The sequence below is a fragment of the Setaria viridis genome, chromosome 6 (genome assembly GCF_005286985.2).
Source record: "Setaria viridis chromosome 6, Setaria_viridis_v4.0, whole genome shotgun sequence".
Taxonomy (NCBI): Eukaryota; Viridiplantae; Streptophyta; class Magnoliopsida; order Poales; family Poaceae; genus Setaria; species Setaria viridis.
This window is the reverse complement of record NC_048268.2, coordinates 20723384-20743696: the sequence shown is the minus strand read 5'-3', so window position 1 is coordinate 20743696 and position 20313 is coordinate 20723384.

The following is a 20313-nucleotide window of genomic DNA, read 5'->3' as shown; positions in this document are numbered from 1 at the left end:
ACTACTGCAGCGATTGTCAAATCAGCTTCGCCGTGCCGCTGCTCGTTGTGGTTGCAGGACTGCCACGACGCGAGACGTGCACGTTCCATCCTTGCGCGTGATAGGCGTCGGTACGTCCAGCCAAGGCCCCTCAGGTTCGAAATCAATTGCATCCGAGGAAGTCGACGACGACGACGATGACGACGACGATGAGCAGAGGGCCGAGGAGATTGGCCCGTCTCAGCTCCAGGAGGCTCCCTTGACTCAGCCTACACAGGTTGTAGGGGGCACTAGACTACGTCGTCCACGTTCTCCTTACACGCCAGGCACCGACGCCCTTGGTCACAAGGGTAAGGGTAAGACTAGGAGGCAGTGACGACTCTGATTGCGAACTTTGTATCATATGGACTATTTGTATATATAAGGACTTTCATTCTGAACTATTGTGGATTCTATTCTGAATGTGTCATATGCTTGTGTCATATGCTTCTATGCTTCTATGTTTGTATTTATATTCACTATTCATCTCGTAATTTTGTATGGATTGCATCAACAAGTAGGGGAAATTCTGCCGAAATTTCGCTAACAAGTACCATTTTTATTTTCTACGGATTTATCAGTAGACTACGACTTCGAAATGCATTACATCGCAAAATGAACATATATCGTCTACAAATTGCGTGTCCTTACTTAAAGTGCATTATTACATGACAACATAATAAAAGTCTCACAGTAGAAAATATTGTTCATAAATAAACCATAGAACTAGAACCTAAATATGGCTACTGAGTGCAACGAGGCCACTTTCCCTTCCTTAAGGCATCGGGATTCTCCTCAACCGCTGCTTTCGCTCGGCGTGCCCGCTCAAGCTTCTTCTCTCTCTCCTCCCTGTTCGCAGCAACCCGCCTCCTTTCCTCCTCTTCCTTGTGCTCCTTTTCCGCAGCCTCCTTTACGAGCCTCTTCTCGTACACCTCCTTCCTCTCTGCATCCCAGCTCATCATATACTCCAAAAACTCCTTGTCTTCAGGATCGATCTCAGTGTCGATCCACTACTCAAAATCACATAGCGGTGGAGGGGTCTACAACAAATGCAATTGTTATAAAATAAAAAAATTATGGACAATAATTATAAGACAACAACATTTCCTTACCAACATGTTAATGCGGCGCTGACGAAGTGTAGGTTCAAACGCAAAGTTGGAACACATCCAATACCTCTGCCTATACGTGGCATGTTCTTCGGACTTGGCTACCTTGCAAGGATCGTCGCAAAAGCACATCAGCACTGGAACACCACTAGGCAGAGGCAATGGATCGAACGCATTTCCGATCTTCTTTGCGCCATAACTACAATTTTGTTTATTTGGTTCTATGAATCAAACGCACTTAAGAATAAACCTACAATTAAGGTTTTTTCATTTGATCCACAACAATGAGTATATAACATAACTACGGGTGTTGAGATTACCTTAGTTTCTTAGCTTTTCCACGCCTCGGCATCCTACATTTGCATGAAACCCTAAGTTCAAAAATGCAAGAAATATATAGCGAATCGATGTGAAAAAAAGGTACGACGGAGAGAGGATACCTTGCTCTTCAGGATCCACGGATCAAATGAAAGTTTCCTAAGCTACAATGTTGATTCGTAGTCTAGGGCAAAGTAAGGAGAGTAAAAACCCGAGAGAGTAGAGAATAATGAGGGAGGAACTCTCGGGCAGGAAGAAGGGGCGTTATATATGGCAGGGGGCTTGGCGCCAGGGAGGCTGGGCGCCAAGCCTTGGTGCCATAGATCTTGGCACCGAGGCTTGGCGCCATGGATCGTGGCGCCAAGCCTCCGCGCCATGTCAGCGGGCCTGGCGCCACGGTGGAGGCGCGGCGGAGGGACCTTGGCGCCAGGACGGCTGGCGCCAAGACGTTATACCTTGGCGCCAGCCGTCCTGGCGCCAAGCCGAGGGTCCATTTTCGGAATTTGTTTCGCCAGGGGCCTATTTGTGAGATTTTTTTGCGAAAAGGGCCAAAATACAAAAAAGTCGGCAGAGTGGACAGTAGATAGAAGCGTGCGGAAATCGAGGGGCCAGGTGACTGTTGAAATTCCATTAGCTGCGGAGAGAATGGGCCAAATAGGGAAAAAGCCAGCAAGGCCCAAATAAAAGTAGATAGGCGAGTAGTCTTTGTTGAGATTGATGCAAAACATAAACAGAACAGGCCTAAGATGTGGTGTAATAACAGAGATTGGAATAAAAGGAAAAAAGCCCAACAAGGCTCAAGAAAAGTCCACAGATGAGTAGTGGTTGAATTGATGAAAATAATAGCTGATTAGGCTCATCAAATTAAAACATCAGAAGCCTAATAACTAACTAAAAAATGCTCACTTTGCAAAGTCTACCACGTGACAGGAAAGAAGGACCTTCTTCTTGAACAAGTCTTGAGCCGATCTAGCATAAACAGGTAGATAAAAACAATAGCAGCTTTGAGGGAGCACGACTCCTACTCCAGAAAAGATCCAAAAAGAAGAATCCCACGATGAAGATCCAAGGAGACACAGGGCAGAGGGGGAAAATGTCTCCATCGATAGAGACCTGAGGCAAATAACACCATCTCAGGTAAGAGTACCGCACCTTTTATTCCCATTGCTTTTGTTCCATCAAAACACCATGGATCTTGAAAGATAGCAAATCTAGAATCAACTCACATGGAAATGTTGTGTGTGTACATATTCGTTTCTGCAAAACAAGAGCTTATTAGGACATGCTAAGGCCCTGTTTGGCACGGCTCCACTCCTAAACTCCAGCAACTCCATCAAAAAATTCAGCCAAACACCCCAACTCCAAAACTCCATGGAGTTGCCAACTCCATGGAGCTGTAGTGCAAATGGAGGTGGAGTTTTGGAGCACCTTTTTTGCTGCTCCAGAAACCTCTCTTTTGAACCTTCTCGTGGAGTTGGTGGGTAATTACCCACCAATGCCACTGGTTACACAAAAAAACATTTCATTCTATTCTCCCGAGCCCCACTCGCCGCCAGAGCCCTGCCCGTCGCCGCCCCCGTGGCTGGCCAGCCTCGCCGCCCGTCGCCGCCTGCCGCCGCCCGTCGCCGCGCCCGTCGCCCATCGCCACCCGCCGCCGCCCGTCGCCCGCCGCCGCCCGTCGCCGCGCCCGTCGCCCGTCGCCACCCACCCAACCGCCTGTCGTCGCCCGTCGCCGCCTGTCGTCGCCCGTCGCCACCCGCCGCCCCGTCGCTACCCACCTCGTCACCCATGGAGGGTCTCCCGTGTGCGGCACAGTGCAGTGGAAAAAGGGGAAGAAGAAGATGGGATAGAGAGGATGACAAGTGGAGCCTTAATTGGGGGGCAACAATGGCAATCCACACTGAAATCGATCTTTTTTGGAGCTGAGAGCACCCATCTAGCCAAACACTTCATTTTTGTTCTGGAGTTTTGGAGCGGAGCTGGCTCCATGTGGAGTTCTGGAGTGGAGCAGCTCCACCCGGAGTTGGAGCCATGACAAACAGGGCCTAAATATCTGAAATCACTGATTAAAACCTGCTTAGCAAAACACAGAATGCATGTACATCACTTAAATTAACAAAGATGCTAATTAAAACCAGATTCTCTATAATTTCATTCTAAAAACTAACACTGAAAATGACACCGCTACTGCATATCTTGCAAAAGCATGAAAGCATACATAATGACATCTCAATTGCATTGCACATCACGCTGAATCATTGAAAAGAAAACACAAGCAGCACACACAAAACTTAACAGAGTATCACATCTTTGGATAGTTAAACAGTTTGCTAACAAAATTTAATAAGATGCTTTCTTTGCAGGATATTTGTCACCAAAGTAGCAGTGTTGATGTGTCAATGATGAAGAAACCAGAAGTCGGTGGGGGAGAATTTAACACGATCTACAGTGAAGATATGTTTTTGATGGGAGGATATATAGGTTTGCTGATGGAACAGATAAGGAATTCACAAGAAGAAGAACAAAACTTTTGTTACCAGGTAAAAAATGGCAAATTACATTTGATTTAGTTAAAATTTACATCAGCTTAGTATGAAAAATACACTAGAAAATATGATGTATTTATAGTACTGTTGCTATGTATACTAAACCAAACAACATTCTTATCTTAATCTTGCACAGTGCAGCAGGACTATACACATCATTAGTTCTAGGAGATTTCAGAACAGAGGTAAGGGAAAAAATGTAAGGTAACAAATTCTAACTGTGCTAATATTAACATATTTTTGTTATCATTTCAGAATATGGACCTAGATATAACAAACTCAAGTTTTGACTGGGCACTTGAAACTGGAGATGCTACTGGAGAACAAATGAATGACATTATACCAAATGTAAGTAGAAAAATGTTAAATAGCACATTTAGCATTATTTCAAATTGAAAGAAAGTGTAAATAAAAAATTCATTTTGTGATAAAAAACAGGAGAATGTGCTGTCAGGAAGAAACCAATCAGAGATTGAAGTAGCCAGTAGAAACACAAGCGGATCAGCATCAACACAAAACATAGCAAATTGAAGTACAGCTACAACTTTAGAAACAAATGAATTGGATGATGCAAATGTAGATGAAATAAATGGCAGCCAAGAGCTTTCCGAGGAAGAGATTGAGGCCTTCATTATGTCTGAGCAGCTTGCAGCTTCAGAAGGCAACAATGCAGCTTTGGACAGCAAGTACACTCCCTAGATTGGGATGGAGTGCAAGGACAAGGATGATGCGCACCACTTCTTCAATTTCTATGCCTTCCTTGCTGTTTTCCAGGTTCCCATTACACATGTATCTAGAACAACACACAAGAAGCAAAACAATGAGATATTTAGAGTAGAAATGAAATGCAAATGTCATGGAAAGCCACCAAAGAAAAAGACAATAGGTGAAGAGGAGGAGGAAATACAAGTTGAGCAAAACCCAACAGAAAAGGGTGACAAGAGATAAACAAATTTTCAGGTGAAGACTAACTGTCAAGTGGTCATGGTGGTCAAGGAAAATAAAGGGATCTGGAAAATAGGCAAGCTAGATCTAGATCACAATCATGAGCTATGGCCACAGAGTAGGAACCAACTATTTAGTGGGCACAAATATATGACAGACATGGAGAAAGCAATGATCAGAACTTTGAATGACAACAACATTCCAACAGGGAAAATGATATCTATTCTGTCATACTTGAGGGGTGGACTCACAGCTCTACAACAACAACAACAACAACAACAACATAGCCTTTCGATCCTAAGCAAGTTGGGGTAGGCTAGAGTTGAAACCCAACAAGAGCCACAAATCAAGGTTCGGGCACATGAATAGCTATTTTTCAAGCACTTCTATCCAGGGCTAAATCTTTGGGTATATTCCATCCCTTCAAATGTCCTTTTATTGTCTCTTCCCATGTCAATTTTGGTCTTCATCTGCCTCTCTTCACATTACTGTCACGCCTTAGGGTTCCACTACACACCGATGCCTCCGGAGGCCTTTGTTGGATATGTCCAAACCATCTCAGCCGGTGTTGGATAAGCTTTTCTTCAATTAGTGCTACCCCTAACCTATCACGTATATCCTCATTCCGGACTCGATCCCTTCTCGTATGACCACAATCCAACACAACATACGCATTTCCGCAACACTTATCTGCTAGACATGTCGTCTTTTTGTAGGCCAACATTCTACACCATACAGCATTGCAGATCTAATCACCATCCTATAAAACTTGCCTTTTAACTTTAATAGTACCCTCTTGTCATATAAAATTCCTGATGCTTGGCGCCACTTTATCCACCCTGCTTTGATTCTATAACTAATATCCTCATCAATATCCCCATCTCGTTGTAGCATTGATCTTAAATATCGAAATGTATCCTTCCTGGGCACTACTTGGCTTTCCAAACTAACATCTCACTCCTCATGTGTAGTAGTGCTAAAGTCACATCTCATATATTCAATTTTAGTTCTACTGAGTCTAAAACCTTTTGACTCTAGGGTCTCCCACCACAACTCCAGTTTCCTATTTACTCCTGCTCGACTTTCATCAATTAGCTCTACATCATCCGCGAAGAGCATACACTAAGGGATATCCCCTTGAATGTCCCTTGTTACCTCATCCATGATCAAGACAAATAGATAAGGGCTCAAAGCGGACCCTTGATGCAATGCTATTCTAATTAGAAAGTCATCTGTGTCGCCATCACTTGTTCGGACTCTAGTTACAACATTGTTGTACATGTCCTTAATAAGTCCAACGTACTTTGTTGGGACTTTATGTTTGTCCAAAGCTCACCACATAACATTCCTTGGTATTTTGTCATACGCCTTCTCCAAGTCAATGAAAACCATGTGTAGGTCCTTCTTCTTCTCCCTATACTGCTCCATAACTTGTCTTATTAAGAAAAAAGCTTCCATGGTTGACCTTCCAAGCATGAAACCAAATTGGTTCATAGAGACCCGTGTTATCCTTCTCAAACGATGCTCGATAACTCTCTCCCACAGCTTCATAGTATGGCTCATAAATTAATTCCTCGATAATTAGTACAACTTTGAATATCTCCCATATTCTTATATATTGGTACTAGTATATTTCTCCACTCTTCCGGCATCTTGTTCGACTGAAAAATATGGTTGAACAAATTGGTTATCCATACGATGGTTATATCCTCGAGGCGTCTCCACACCTTAATTGTGATACCATCCGGGCCTTACCACTTTTCATCCTTTTCAACGCCTCTCTAACCTCAGATTCTTGGATCTTCTGCACAAAGTGCATGTGGTGTCATCAAAAGAGTCATCCAACTGCAAGGTTGTGTTCTCATTGTCACCATTGAACAATTTATCAAAATACTCTTGCCATCTATGTTTAATCTCATCCTCCTTTACCAAGATGTTCTCTATTTCATCCTTAATGCACTTAACTTGGTTCAAGTCCCTCGTCTTTCTCTCACAATCCTTAGCCATCCTATAGATGTCCTTCTCTTCTTCCTTCATACCTAATCATTGGTAAATATTTTCATATGCCCTACCCTTTGCCACACTTACAGCTCACTTTGCGATCTTCTTTGCCTCCTTGTACTTCTCTATGTTGTCCACACTCCTGTCATGGAACAAGTGCCTATAATATTCGTTCTTCTCCTTAATAGTCTTTTGGGCTTCCTCATTCCACCACCAAGTATCTTTATCTACGCCTCTACCCCCATTGGTCACTCCAAGCACCTCCGAGGCCACCTACATTATCTTATGTTTTGGTGAATTGTATTGATTTGCTCGATAAAGCTGTGGCAGCAATGGCAAGTTATGAGTTGGTGGAGGCTCTATAGCCTATACGTTGGTCCATGGCTGTCTTATATAGATCGACAACCTAGGATTACAAGTCAGTTTGGATCTATATCTAGTCAGTTTGTATAAGAAAACTAATCTGATATAACTACAAGATATCACATAGTTCGACTAGAGTCTATCTTCTTGGCGCATAGTTTGCAGTTCACCCTTGCCCTTCATGCCTAGAACTCTAGCCGAGCCATCCTTTGGTACGGCTAGTATCCCGGTTGGTAGGGATACCCTAGGTGTCTATCTCCATCACCTAACATAATAGCTCATCAGAAAATACATGTCTTGTCAATATAGAGAAGATACATATTGTTGGTTGTCAGATTTTTAGTACGACATTCCACCCGGGTTACCTAGATGGTTGATTTGTAGGCAGAGGGGAATGTGAAACCAAGAACTCGAATGGTAACATAAGATGTAGGGTTTATATAGATTTAGGGCCACCAAGGCGGTGTAATACCCTACGTCGTGTGTTCTTATGGATTGTATTGATTGACTCATCAAAGTTAGGTTAGCAATGGCAAGTTATGAGTTGGTTTCCCTACAAGTCGGTCCTTTGCTGCCTTATATAGGTTGATGACCTAGGGCTACAAGTCAGATGGGATCTAATCCTAGCTGGTTTGTACAAGGAAATCAATCGAATTTGGTTACAAGATACGCTCTGAGTAGTCTAGATAATATCCATCCGTCTAGCAAGCTCCTTACAGTCCATGCCATCTTGCACCGTGCCTCGTATGTCTAGAATATGGGGCTGGCCACCTTCTAAGTTGGGTGACATACATGTCGGTGAGGATATTTGCGTACTCCTATCCATCACTGGTTTTGGAGAGGAGGCTGAACGAGATAAGAGAGTAAAAAACTATATTTTATTAATCCTTCAAATATTTAGGTAGTTCCAATGATATCATATTAACAAGGAAGATCATTTCCAACAGTCCTACGAAACTCCATCCAAAGAGGTGGTATCGGGCGAGTCCTAATAAGTTTTCCATGATTTTAGATCCAATTGGCGCAACACACTATAGAAAACCATCTCAAATACTACCCTAGACATGTAGGATCAATGTTAGGGTGCACTTGGTTTCGGAGGTCCCTCCCCTTGCCTCACTAGCGCAAATAACGAGAGGGTTGCCTAGGCAGGGCAAGCCGATTTTGCTCTCTGGCGGAAGCAAGCCAAAACTTGCTCACACAGACATTGCAATGTCCAAGCTAGGAAACCAAACTCATATAGTCGTTCTGCATCCTCGCTCAACAAGGCATTACAGTGCCGAGCGAAGGATCCAAGCACGCCCTTAGTGTCACTCCATTTTCCTTTTCATCTCCACCCTATCTTGATCTCATCCATTTCCCCTTAATCTCGTTCTTGCTCTCCTGCACACTGCTTCTCATACACCCCTCACCTACCTACCGTCAATGACCACCCCACTCTACCTTCCTTTCCATCGCCATCTTTGTGCATGGCGTGCTCATCCACCAAATGCTTCTCCTCTCCTACCTCCCTCTCTCCGCCTCTATATTCAACATGCGTAGAGGACCGAAGCCTGCACCTCGACAAACAGTGAGGTGGCAATGTGTGAGTAGAGAAGGAACATAGCTCGGTTCACATGCCAAGGGTGGCTAGCCTCCTTGCTCTGCCTTAGCTCCCTATAGATGGGTACGCGGTCTCTTTCCTCCACCCCATGCTATATTGCCTCTCTCTATTGGTCATGCTCAGCGGTTATGGATGAAAATGGATCAGTATGAAAGGATATATAGAATACATATTTTTTTATTGAATTTGGATAAGAATATAGTACCAAGATGTATCGAATATTGATATTCGTCCTATTTTGAGAGACCAAGTTGAGAAGTGCCTTGGTCTATTTGTGATGAGTGATTGACTAGATGATTTGAGGCTTTAACGGTTGAGTCCATATTCCATATATGCACTTGATTATGCTAACGGCTAACCGGCGGTGTGAGTTGTGTTGCGGTGTTTGTATAAAACATATCTTGTGTGTAGTGTCTCTTGGCTTGTGATGTGCATGTGTAGGATGCGACATGACTTGTGATGCATATGTGGGTGTTTACAATGATCTCTTGTTGAGAATGTATTTTCCTTGTATGAGCTCTGATGGCCTAGTTTACTTCTTGCTTGAGTGACTCATGACTAGGTGCTTGCTGATGTGATGATACTTTTATGAACTGCAAAATTTATCAACTTGCTTCGTCTTTTGCTTGTATCATATCCTCTTGATAGCGATGCAATTGCTCTTTATGATCTACCTGCCTGTGCAATATCTCACTTGTAGCCTTTGTAAGTGCTTTGTGATATATTTGAGAAGTTTGGTAGGTTGTACACCTCATGGCATGCATTTTGTGCTTCCATGCGTATCTTATGTTTGCATTTAAGGGGGATTCTTGCATTTAATGGAGAGTTTTGCATTTGAGGGGGAATATGCATTCTTTTGCTCTTATGCATGCATTTCATTGTGGCATGTTTTCAGGGGGAGTGCATGTGTTCAGGGGGAGCTTGTGAGTTTTGTGCTCTCTTTTGCTCTTTTGCCAGTCGTGTTGAGCTCATTACCTCTTCTTGAGGAGCCGTCATTTGGTTTGAGCTTTAGATCGTAACATGATTGGTGTTGAGCCCTTTTTGCCTCTTCTTGAGGGATCATGTGTTTTCAATCTTCACATGATTGGTGTTGAGCCCTTTCTGCCTCTTTTTAACGGATCATGTGTTCTTTGTCTCGGTTGTGTCGAGCTGTTGCCCATGTCTTTGGGGACCGAGACTTTTCCAAGTTGATTTAGCCTTTGTGATGCTTCTCATGCCAAGTGACTTTAATCTTTGCCTTTACATGGCTTTCGATCACTTGGATGAGAGTTTTGTCTAATTGGTTTACAACTTGGCTTTTATGGTTCTTCTCATCTCAAGTGACTTTGATCTCAGTTTTTACTTAGCTTTCGATCACTTGGATGACACTTTTTACTTTTGCCTCTCAACCCATTTCTTTGTGCTTGAATGTTGTGAACACACTCATCAAGGGGGAGATTGAGAAAATCAAGTTGATATGAACCTTGATTTAATTGTGATGAGCGTTTGACAACTGTTGAAATGGCTTTGACGACATTTTGGGATTCATGAAGCTCTTGTGTCTCCCGCCTGACTTTTTTGTTGTCTTGTGGGATTCTTCAAGGGGGAGATTGACAAATAGCTTTGATGCAACCTAGAATTTTTGTTCAGAGCTTGCATGATCCCTTCTCATTTCAAGTGGCCTTGTGTTTGCTTTTACTTAGTTCTTGGGCACTTGAATCAGTTCTCTTTTGCTTTCAAATCATCTTTTGTCAATGCACTTATCAAGCGGGAGATTGAGAGACCAAGTTGAGAAGTGCCTTGGTGTATTTGTGATGAGTGATTGACTAGACGATTTGAGGCTTTACCGGTTGAGTCCATATTCCATATATGCATTGATTATGCTAACGGCTAACCGGAGGTGTGAGTTGTGTGAGTTGTGTTGCGGTGTTTGTATAAAACATATCTTGTGTGTTGTGTCTCTTGGCTTGTGATGTGCATGTGTAGGATGCGACATGGCGGTCGACGGCATGAGGTGAAGGTCAAGCGAAAGGTTCATGCCGATGTACTAGGGCTGTGAAGGGTGGACATGAGTAGGCTTGGACCGAGGGACCCGAGGAGTCCGGGAACAGTCATGGGCGATCCACATGGTGCACAGAAGAGCAAGAGTACACGGACGGGATGGAGACGACGTCGGTCGAGTCAAGTGGGATGGAGGCGAGTCGAGTAGGTGGCCCAGGAGCCGGGAGCGAAAGACTTGGAGGCGTCGAAGGCTTAGCGGAGGCCGGACACACGTCGACATCGGTGAGTCATGGCTTGCAGGGTGTGTAAGAGGGTTTGACCGGTTTGACCTCAAAACCGGAGGTAAGTCACGCCAGGAGGGTGTGCAGAGGGTTTGACCGGTTTGACCTCAAAATCGGGGGTGAGTCACACCAGGTGGTTGTGCATAGGGTTTGGTGGTTTGGGCCTCAAAACCACCGTGTAGGCAGGTTTGCCAGTTTGGGCCTCAAAATCGGGGGCAAGTTCAGTGTGGCCGGATGGGGTCGAGTCGGAGGACACATGGCACCATAGCGAAGCTTGCGTCGAGGCGAAGCGAAGTCGTGAAGGCACCGGGTCCGTCCGATGAATGAAGAAAAAGTTGGATGACTTTACCCTTGAAGGGTATTTGGGTTGTGTGCTTAATGTAAGGGCATTTTGGACATTTGCGAAATGCCTATATATGTATAGGAGGGGTGTTTGGGGCAGCCATCCCTTTGGTTATTTTGGTGGGGGTTTTCTCACTTGTTTTGTGAGAGCCTTTGGTAGAGGGAGAGAGGAGGGATCTTTCTGTTGATCTTTTAGCCATCCTAGCTTAGATTGTGCTTAGGAGTGGCTTGTAACCAGACATGGTGGAGTAATCCAAGAATCAATTTCGTGCTCAATTGCTCCTCCTTCTCAAGATCTGAAATTTATCTTTTTCCCCATTTTGAAGCATTTTTGGCTGAATTTTTGGATCTCACGATTGGCACTGTTTTGAGGTATTTTTCTTGAGGCAAATGGGTGCTAGGACATGTGCAAGAACACCTAGGATGATCCCCTAGCAAATCCATGCATGAGCACCTTGGATTTTGAGATTTCCCGAAATTCTCCTTCTTATGCCCTTCTCCAAATTCATGGAATCTTGTGACCAATTTGTGAGCTTTTCGACTTGAAACTTTGAGAACACCTTTGGAATGTTGTTGTGAGGCTATGATTCAAATTTAATGATTTTTTGAGGTCATTTGGTCGAGTTTCGAATTTTTCTTCTATCCTCTCGAGGGCTGAAATCTGGGATTCCAGAATATTCCGGAAGTAATTCCGGAAATTTTCGGACCTCTGGAAGTTTCCGAAGGTTCCTCCAGAAATCTCTGAAAATCTGGAATTTTCCGATGGTTTGGCCGGATTTTTTCGCACAGAGGTGTTGTTTTTCAAAGTCCTTCTGATACTCATTTGGACTCTTTCTTGCTTCCGCTAATCTCAAATTAAGTTCCTAGCATCGTTACTAGGTCCATTAGCTTGTGCATAACTAAGTGGACTTGATTTTTCTAGAAGAGAGGATTGGGGAAGTTTAGCTGAAATTCTTGGAGAAAATTTGAATTGGCTCGCATTCACCCGCCTCTGGTCGCCTTTCCGGTCCTTCATATTTACAATTAGATATTCAAGTTTGAGAATCCATATTCGAATTCGGTATGGATATTGAATATTGGGATCCGAATACAAACTATTTATTTAATATTTGAATCACTTTGGTCGGATGAACGAACATATAAATATTAATGACATTTTCATCTGTATCTGCGGTTGCATGAGGCAGTTGGTTTACTCACTAAAACATCATGATTTCCGGGAGGTTCGTGTTTCCATTGGGGTGGATGGATTATTTTAGGGTTCCTAAAAAGTATGTGAAATTAAGGGTCGAACTGAAGATCTGCTATAGCACTACGCGTGGAAACGAGGGGTTTTATACTCTAAACCAAGCTAGCCATATTTACAAATTAGCACTACAGTATTTTTTACCTTACTGTGAATTAAAAAATTGCCAGGTTAGAATGTACTATATTAGTATATATTTTCCAGGCGGTGAAACTTATTATACACCCCTTAAAAAACCTATTATACATCGGTTAATTGTACAATCACTATTTTTATTTCCTCTAAAATGCACCTCCCTTTTCCGTGAGCATGCCTTTAGTCCCCGGGACGCAATGGCTGGCGGGGATGACGGCTGGACAGATGGTTGGTGGGCATGGCGTCGAACCTAGGGCGATCGACGGAGAGGCGCCGTCCACTTGATTTCCGGTCGTGGATGGACGTGCGGCGGCTCCCTCTCGCGGATCCAATGTGGAGGGGACGGATCCGGCAGGGATGTACAGTGCTTGAGTGCTTGGAGGTTGCGCGAGGAGCTAGGACGCGGGAGAAGAAAATAGAAACTGGCCAAGTAGGGGCCTCCCTATGTACCTGTGGGAGAAGAAACTCGAGAGGGGAAAGTAGATGCTTAAGGAAATAAGTAGGGACTTTGTTGGAATATGTTTTTTCATCATCGGTCCCTTCCTTTTTTTTAGCAGAGGCTTGAATAGGATCCTTGCGAGTTATTAAATGAGCAGTCCAGAGGCTAAATGAACAGTTTTTGTGGGATAAGTTTCTACACGGTAATCCATCATATTAAGTGAGTTATTAGGTATAATTTGGACTTTTAGCATTGCTACTATCTCTATCTCTACTCCTAAAAAACCAAATCTCTACTCCTAAAAAACTAAAGAGGAGAAAAAACTTCGTACGTCATCTGTCCTCCGCTCTGTTCACCCGTCCACTGGCTCCCACATCCTCCGCGCAACCCGGTCCGCCCTCCGATGGAACGCGCTTCGACGCCCACCGCGCGCGCCGTTCGCTGCTCCTCCTCTAGCCCCGCGCTTCACGCTCCGCCATCCGATGTTGCCCTTGCTCGCCTACTCCTCCTCCCTCGCCATGCATCGCCGCCACCGCCTGCAATCCGCATCATCTCAGCTCGCTCAGCCTGCAACACCGTTGCCACCCGCAATCCGCCTGACCCCTGCTCACTCGGCCTGCAACGCCGCCGCCACCACCACCGCCCACCATTTTCCTCTCCTCGACTAGGTCTCCCTGCGCAGACGGCCTCGCCCGCCCTCCTCCTCCTCTCCTCCGTCGCCCTGCGCAGCCGGCGCCCCCAGCCCACACTCCTCCTCGGCATGGTCTCCCTGCACAGCCGGCGCCGCCAGCCCGCCCTCCTCCTCTCCTCGCTGCAGTTGCCCGCCACTATTCCCAGACATCGCGCCTTCGTCAAGGACACGGCGGCAACGAGCCAGGTTCTATGTATTTGCAAGAAATGCTTCAATTGAATTTCAGAATCTGAATGCTTTAGAGAAATCATCTAGATTGCATCTAGATTGCATGATTATCTCCTTGTTTGCTGTATACATAGATTTGAGTCAAAGTTGTAAATGTTTTTTCTTATGCATTATGCAAGAAAATCACATGCATTGCAAAAAGAGAACCCATCCTTTACTATGCTTCATTCTTGGTTAAAACAGGCTTGTACTGAGATGGTAATGCTAATTTCTTTGCAGTGAAGACAGGAGCATGTATCCACCATATTAATTTGACAGGAGCATGTATCCATCATATTAATTTGACTACAGAGTTTGGTTTCAGGCCAAGGCCTCGGAGTATTACTACAGAGTTTGGTGGGTAACTGGGCATGTAATAAGTTTAGTAAATGCAGCATTAGCACAGAACAAACGGGTTCTTTTGATTACTTTTCCGGCTAGATGTTTTAATTAATTTCAATTGTAGCATAAATGTATTTTGACCTTCCCTGTCTTTGCTTAAAGTGCGTGCTTCTGAAGTTTTCCTGGCTGCCATTTTGTACCATGCTCTGTTGTTCTGATACTTCAGCTACTTTTGTTTGTAGATTCTTGATGGTGCTTAGTACGCTAATTTCTGTGCTTCTGTGCTCTCTAAAAAAAGTGGAAAGCAGTATTGAAGCATGTCGAGAGCCTGATGTATCTCACACACACTACTCCACTTCTACAATATTGCTTGGTTTCTGCAATTCATTTTTTTAGCGAGCATAGTAGCACAAATCTTCAATGGAGTTTAGTGGAACCAGATTCAGTGCTAGCAGTATGTTTTGTGGCAGGTGTAGCTGAAGTATCATGTGATTTTGTTTATCTTTTCTCAGTCAAATCATTCTCTGCATTTCAGGTCATGGGAAGGATACATGCCATTCTTTCAGATTGAACTATTGTCACGGATGTATAGTATGACATTACATTATGTCTCTCTGTTTTCTGGGATTTTCTTTTGCAAAAGCAGAGGCTACCAGCTTGCTGCCGGAAAACTAGGATTGTAAAACAGAGATGTTCTGTAGCTAATGAAAAGCATCAGTTAAACATGGAATTAATGAATGAGTAGATGTTTCACTACCAGTCTACCGCAGACCTTTAATACATCTCTTTCTCCTGCGTTCACTTAAATTCTCTGTGTTGGTGCGTAAGTGCAAGATTTTGTCCTTGTGTTAATGAGTCCATACAATGTTAAAAAATCAAGATTGTTACGTTTTAGTGTTAACTCATGTATTAAAATTTTCTTGATGAAGTCCAATGCACTCTTGCATGTAGAGATTATAGTCATTATCATTAGACTGTTATAGTCAATGTGCTAACTGTAGCGAATCATGTGCTAAATAATTTGAAGTCTAAGTTAATCTGACCTTATCTTCAAGAATTAGTTTATCAAATTGTAGTTCACCAGAGGTTTTGGGCGTACAACTAGGAATATTTCCCCCATTAATTGCTGTTGAGAGTCTCTGCCAGTACTTGCTATTGTTCAATGCCTGTAAGGCTATAATCATTCCTCCATATGGGACCTATAATATCTTGTCCAATGCTCCAACCAGCCATTACTAAGCCCAAATGATGACTTGATTTATTTTTGTCTTATAGACATTTTAAGCAGTACTTTGAACTACGTGATTCAAGTTTGTGTTGTATGTTAGCAATGTCCATCGATATCTGGAATCATGACGGTTTGTTGCTCCACATAAGGATCTGTTGTACAACACTATTTGATTGAAAAATGAAATGTGCTGCATGTCTGATTCATTTTGAACCGCACCAGCCTGCAAAGGGGTCATCCAGTCCGATTTAACTGATCTCAAACAATACGGGGACCAGTTTCCAACAAAAACTGCATTTATCCAATCATTGTTACGAACTATTATCTGATGGGCCAAATATACAAATATACAAGGTTGGCGAATTTCATCCATTAGAAAGTGACAGCCCACTATCTTTACTTGAATTTCTCCTAGAGCCTGTAGACTGTCACATATAATCTGCTACTACCCTTCAGGTGATACAGTTCAATCATTTGCACTCAGGGCAAACTGATCTGGGCCACACCACATTGATATAATCATATTCAGTGCTCATTTCAGCAATTCTTGTTGATCTCTCTCTGTTTGGTATGGTCAGATCTTGCTTATTTTCTTGTGTTCTAATTTTATTTTATTTTTTGCTTCTTGCAGATTGGGAAAAGTGACCACACATCTGTTCCTATACAGAAGAAACAGGCATCCAGAGAGTTTCTTAGAACTGTAGCCCATCTCCGTCCTCAGACAAACACTTTTGGTGCAGTATGTTTTACTCACTGCTGTCTCCTTTTTTCTTCCCTTCTCTGGCATTCTGGACTTCAAAAGTCACCAATTCGAGTTTCTTTTTAGTTTCTTTCAGTATATAAAGGTGCATAGGTTTGTTGACCATGAGACTAGAAATGATTCTTTCCTTCCATTACTCAACCAGAAATTGAAATGCATCTTATCAAGTGTCCTCCTTTATCTATTTGTATGATTTGTTCCCTGCGGTAACTTACAAGTTAGTACACAATCTATAAATATGGTTGCCTCTGTAAATTTCTAGATTTGGCAATGATATGGTCAAAGGTACTCACAAGACTAGCCACCACATGCATAGTAGTGTGGTTCTATAGTATATATGAATTTCCAAGACAAGCTATCTGAGGTTTAGTTGCAAACTTTCATTTATGAGGTATCAAATCATAATTGTGTTGCCTAGGTGGTCACATAATTTCTTACAGATTATTGGTTGTGGACTGTCTTACAGAAAACAAGCTTTCTACAAGCAGAAAACTGAAAAGGTATTTCCTTCATTAGCAGTTGGAGTATCTATCGCGTTTAAGTGTAGCTATTAACTATACAATTTTGGTGATCCTCCCTGCATTAGCCAAGCAAATTGATTTATAATCAGCAAAAGAGTTATCATAGCTGAATGTCAATAGAATACATGATTGGAGGATTCCTCGAAAAAAAAGAATACAGGATTGGAGCATAACACAATAGAAGGACTATATACTGTAAGGTGCCATCAACCTCAGTGCCAACAGGAAAAGATGGATCATGTAACTTGCAATAAAGCAGCAATCTGGCACACTAACAAGTATATTCTATGTGGGTGGTTAACATGATCCAATCACATTTTAAATAAAGAAATCCTATCAGTAATGTAAGACCTGCCAAGCTAGAGCAGGAATAGTTCCATGTATAATTTACTAGGACTGTACCCCTATAACCTATATTAGTTCCTTGGAAGTTAGCAAAAACTACATGAGATGCGCAAGTAAATTGGTTAACTAGCAATAATTTTTCATTGCCTTTCTTGAATGTTACTGTAAACATCAATTTTATGAAATCCGGTTTTGCCTTTCATTTGGCTTGTGCAGGGACTATCGCTTTGTTGGAAGGGTCAAGTCGGTCTATGGAACCTTTTAAAGAACTCACAAACATAATAATCCAAGGTAAGGATACAATTGGACATTTGGGTCGTGATGTACTATGGTCACTCATTATGTCATTTCAATATGATCAAGGTACGCAAACCCCACATCATGTAGATCCTAAGGAACGTGATAGAGAGGGTAAGAGGAGAAAAAGGGAACAAGGTTCCATACAGCACATTCCAAACCATCGCCATGGTACTATTGTGTTCTTCGTTTCACTCCACTTCTGCATCGTTATTTTTTCATGACAAAATATTGACACTTAGAAGTTTACATAGATGACAGTATACACATGGAGGCAGATGAAAACGATGGCTGGCTCCATAGGGGAGATTTGGGAGAAAATAAAGACAGACTTCATGTGGGGACAGGTGAATCAGGTGCGCCTACACACTTTTGTTGTTTTGGGAAAACATCAATGTTCTAGAAGGTGCTTTATTTTTATGATCTTTTGAAGATGTAGATGCTGGTTTAATCAATGATGAGGCTACTCTTGGTGAGATGGAAGATTTATGTGATCAGAGTTGTATCAGCCCTCTATGTGAAGGAGGTAACCGTGTGCTTAATAATCATATGATATGCCTGATTTTAGGAATTTAAATCTCTAAAACTTTTTTAGATATAAACGCTGCATTACGCAATGATGATGCTACTCTCAGTGACATGGGGACGTTTGCGTTGAAAGTTATAGCAGTACTGTGGGTGAAGCAGGTAATCCCGTGGCGGCTAATTATTTAGTGCTTCTTAATTATGACTGCTTCCTTTAATAGGTATTTTTATGAAAACATCGCATTAATAAATAAGAGGCGGTGTGATTCTGTTGGCGCTAGAAATCGGTCAACCGAATCCCAGCGACCGACACACGACCCGGGAGAATCTGCTTAGCTCCTGTTCGGGTGAATGCCCTAGTGCAGTTCGCGCGGCGTGCCAGCTAATCTGACCTGTTGATTGGCAAGGAAGAATACGTATCAGGTCCAGAAATCACGATCGGCTAAGTTTCCGATCTCGAGAGAATTTATCAGCGAATCGGCCAATTTACTGTAGTGATGAAATCGGCTATAAGACAGCCTGATCTCTGTAGCCTTGTAGACAGGGAATTACTAAAGTAATCGATACAAAGCTATGATAACAACACTGGGAACAGATCTAATCGGCAATAGATGAATTTAATAACATAAAGTAAAGAAGCCGACACTACCGATTCCTAGTTGGATAACTGGTGATAAAGACTAGAAAAACAGGTAAAACCTATGGATCTAGCAAATATCGATAACTAGTGAATAAATATAAACGAAACAACAGCGATACGCCCGAAGTTAAAGCTTAGATATTACTCGATAAACGGAACTTACAGAATCGGCCGGAGATCAAGATGATGCAGCCCTGCCAACCCGCACGAACTCGTGAGAAGAGAAAAGTAATGGCGAAGTCGCCTGCTTGAAAGTAAGTACGAAGAAAAAGTAGCTTGTTGTATTGATTGGTTGATGATTACAGATTTACAAAGGCAGCTATTTATAGCCCCGTACAGATATCTTTTTAACCGACTAGAATTCTATCCCTAATTCAAACAGAAAACGAATATCTACAAGCACGATTCGTGCTAGGTTGGTTACTTCACGCTTCGTGGGCTGATTTCCACCTCGTCCTTCTATTCCCTTCTAAGCCCATACAGGCCCAATTAGTCCATCCTCCTAATCGGCCGATTCCTCATTGGCAAAAGATTACCGATTGAGACTCTGGTATGTTCGACCCGAAGCAAGACAGAAGTCACCGGCCGATCTCACACTGTAGCACCGTTTGGCCGATTCCCAACTGTGCTTCTCCGATTCCCCCTCTTCTTGGCGCCGATTCTATTAGTGACGAAATCTGGCGTCAGCACATGCCCCCCAGTTTCGGAGTAAAACATAGTCTTTTACTTCGAAATTCTTTATAACTTCCCCTCCGAAACGGCCGTAGTGAAAATATCCTTCCGTTTCGCGGTCTTCCAGCTGATCATTCCAATTTTTCAAAACGGGCGCCCACGACAGCCACTACTCCCGAAAAACTCGAAGCGCCGGCGCGGTGAAAATTCCATTTTTACCCCCCTTCAGGTATCCTTTAAATAGCGCTTCACCCGCACCTCATCTTCAAGCTCACGTCTCTTTTCCAGCGCGCGCGCCTTCTTCCTCCTTCAACATCTTTCCCTTGCCGCCGAAGCTTCCTAGCTCCACTTCCTGCTACTTTTTCCTCTTCTTCCCCAATGGCGGCTCCTTCCGGCAGCTCTCCCAAGCGCGATGTTCCAGAAGTAGTACCTCCGGCGGTGGTGGCGACAGCCGTTGCTCCTTCCTCAGAAGAAGGAGCTTCATCGGAGATCCCAATGGCGATCCCCATCGCGGCCCCATCGTCCGCATCTGCACCGGCGACGACGCCGATCACCCAGAACTTCATCCCAGAGGTAAATACCGAATCCTTTTTCTATCGGCAACATATTTACCTTAGATCTGTTTCTTACTTTTCTACGCTCCCCTTTCCTTTTTAGGCAGTTAGGCATCGAATCACCATTCACCTCACGGGAAATCCCGGCCTTATTTGTCTCGGACCCATGGGAAACCCAGATCCAATAGATCTCATAAATTTGGAA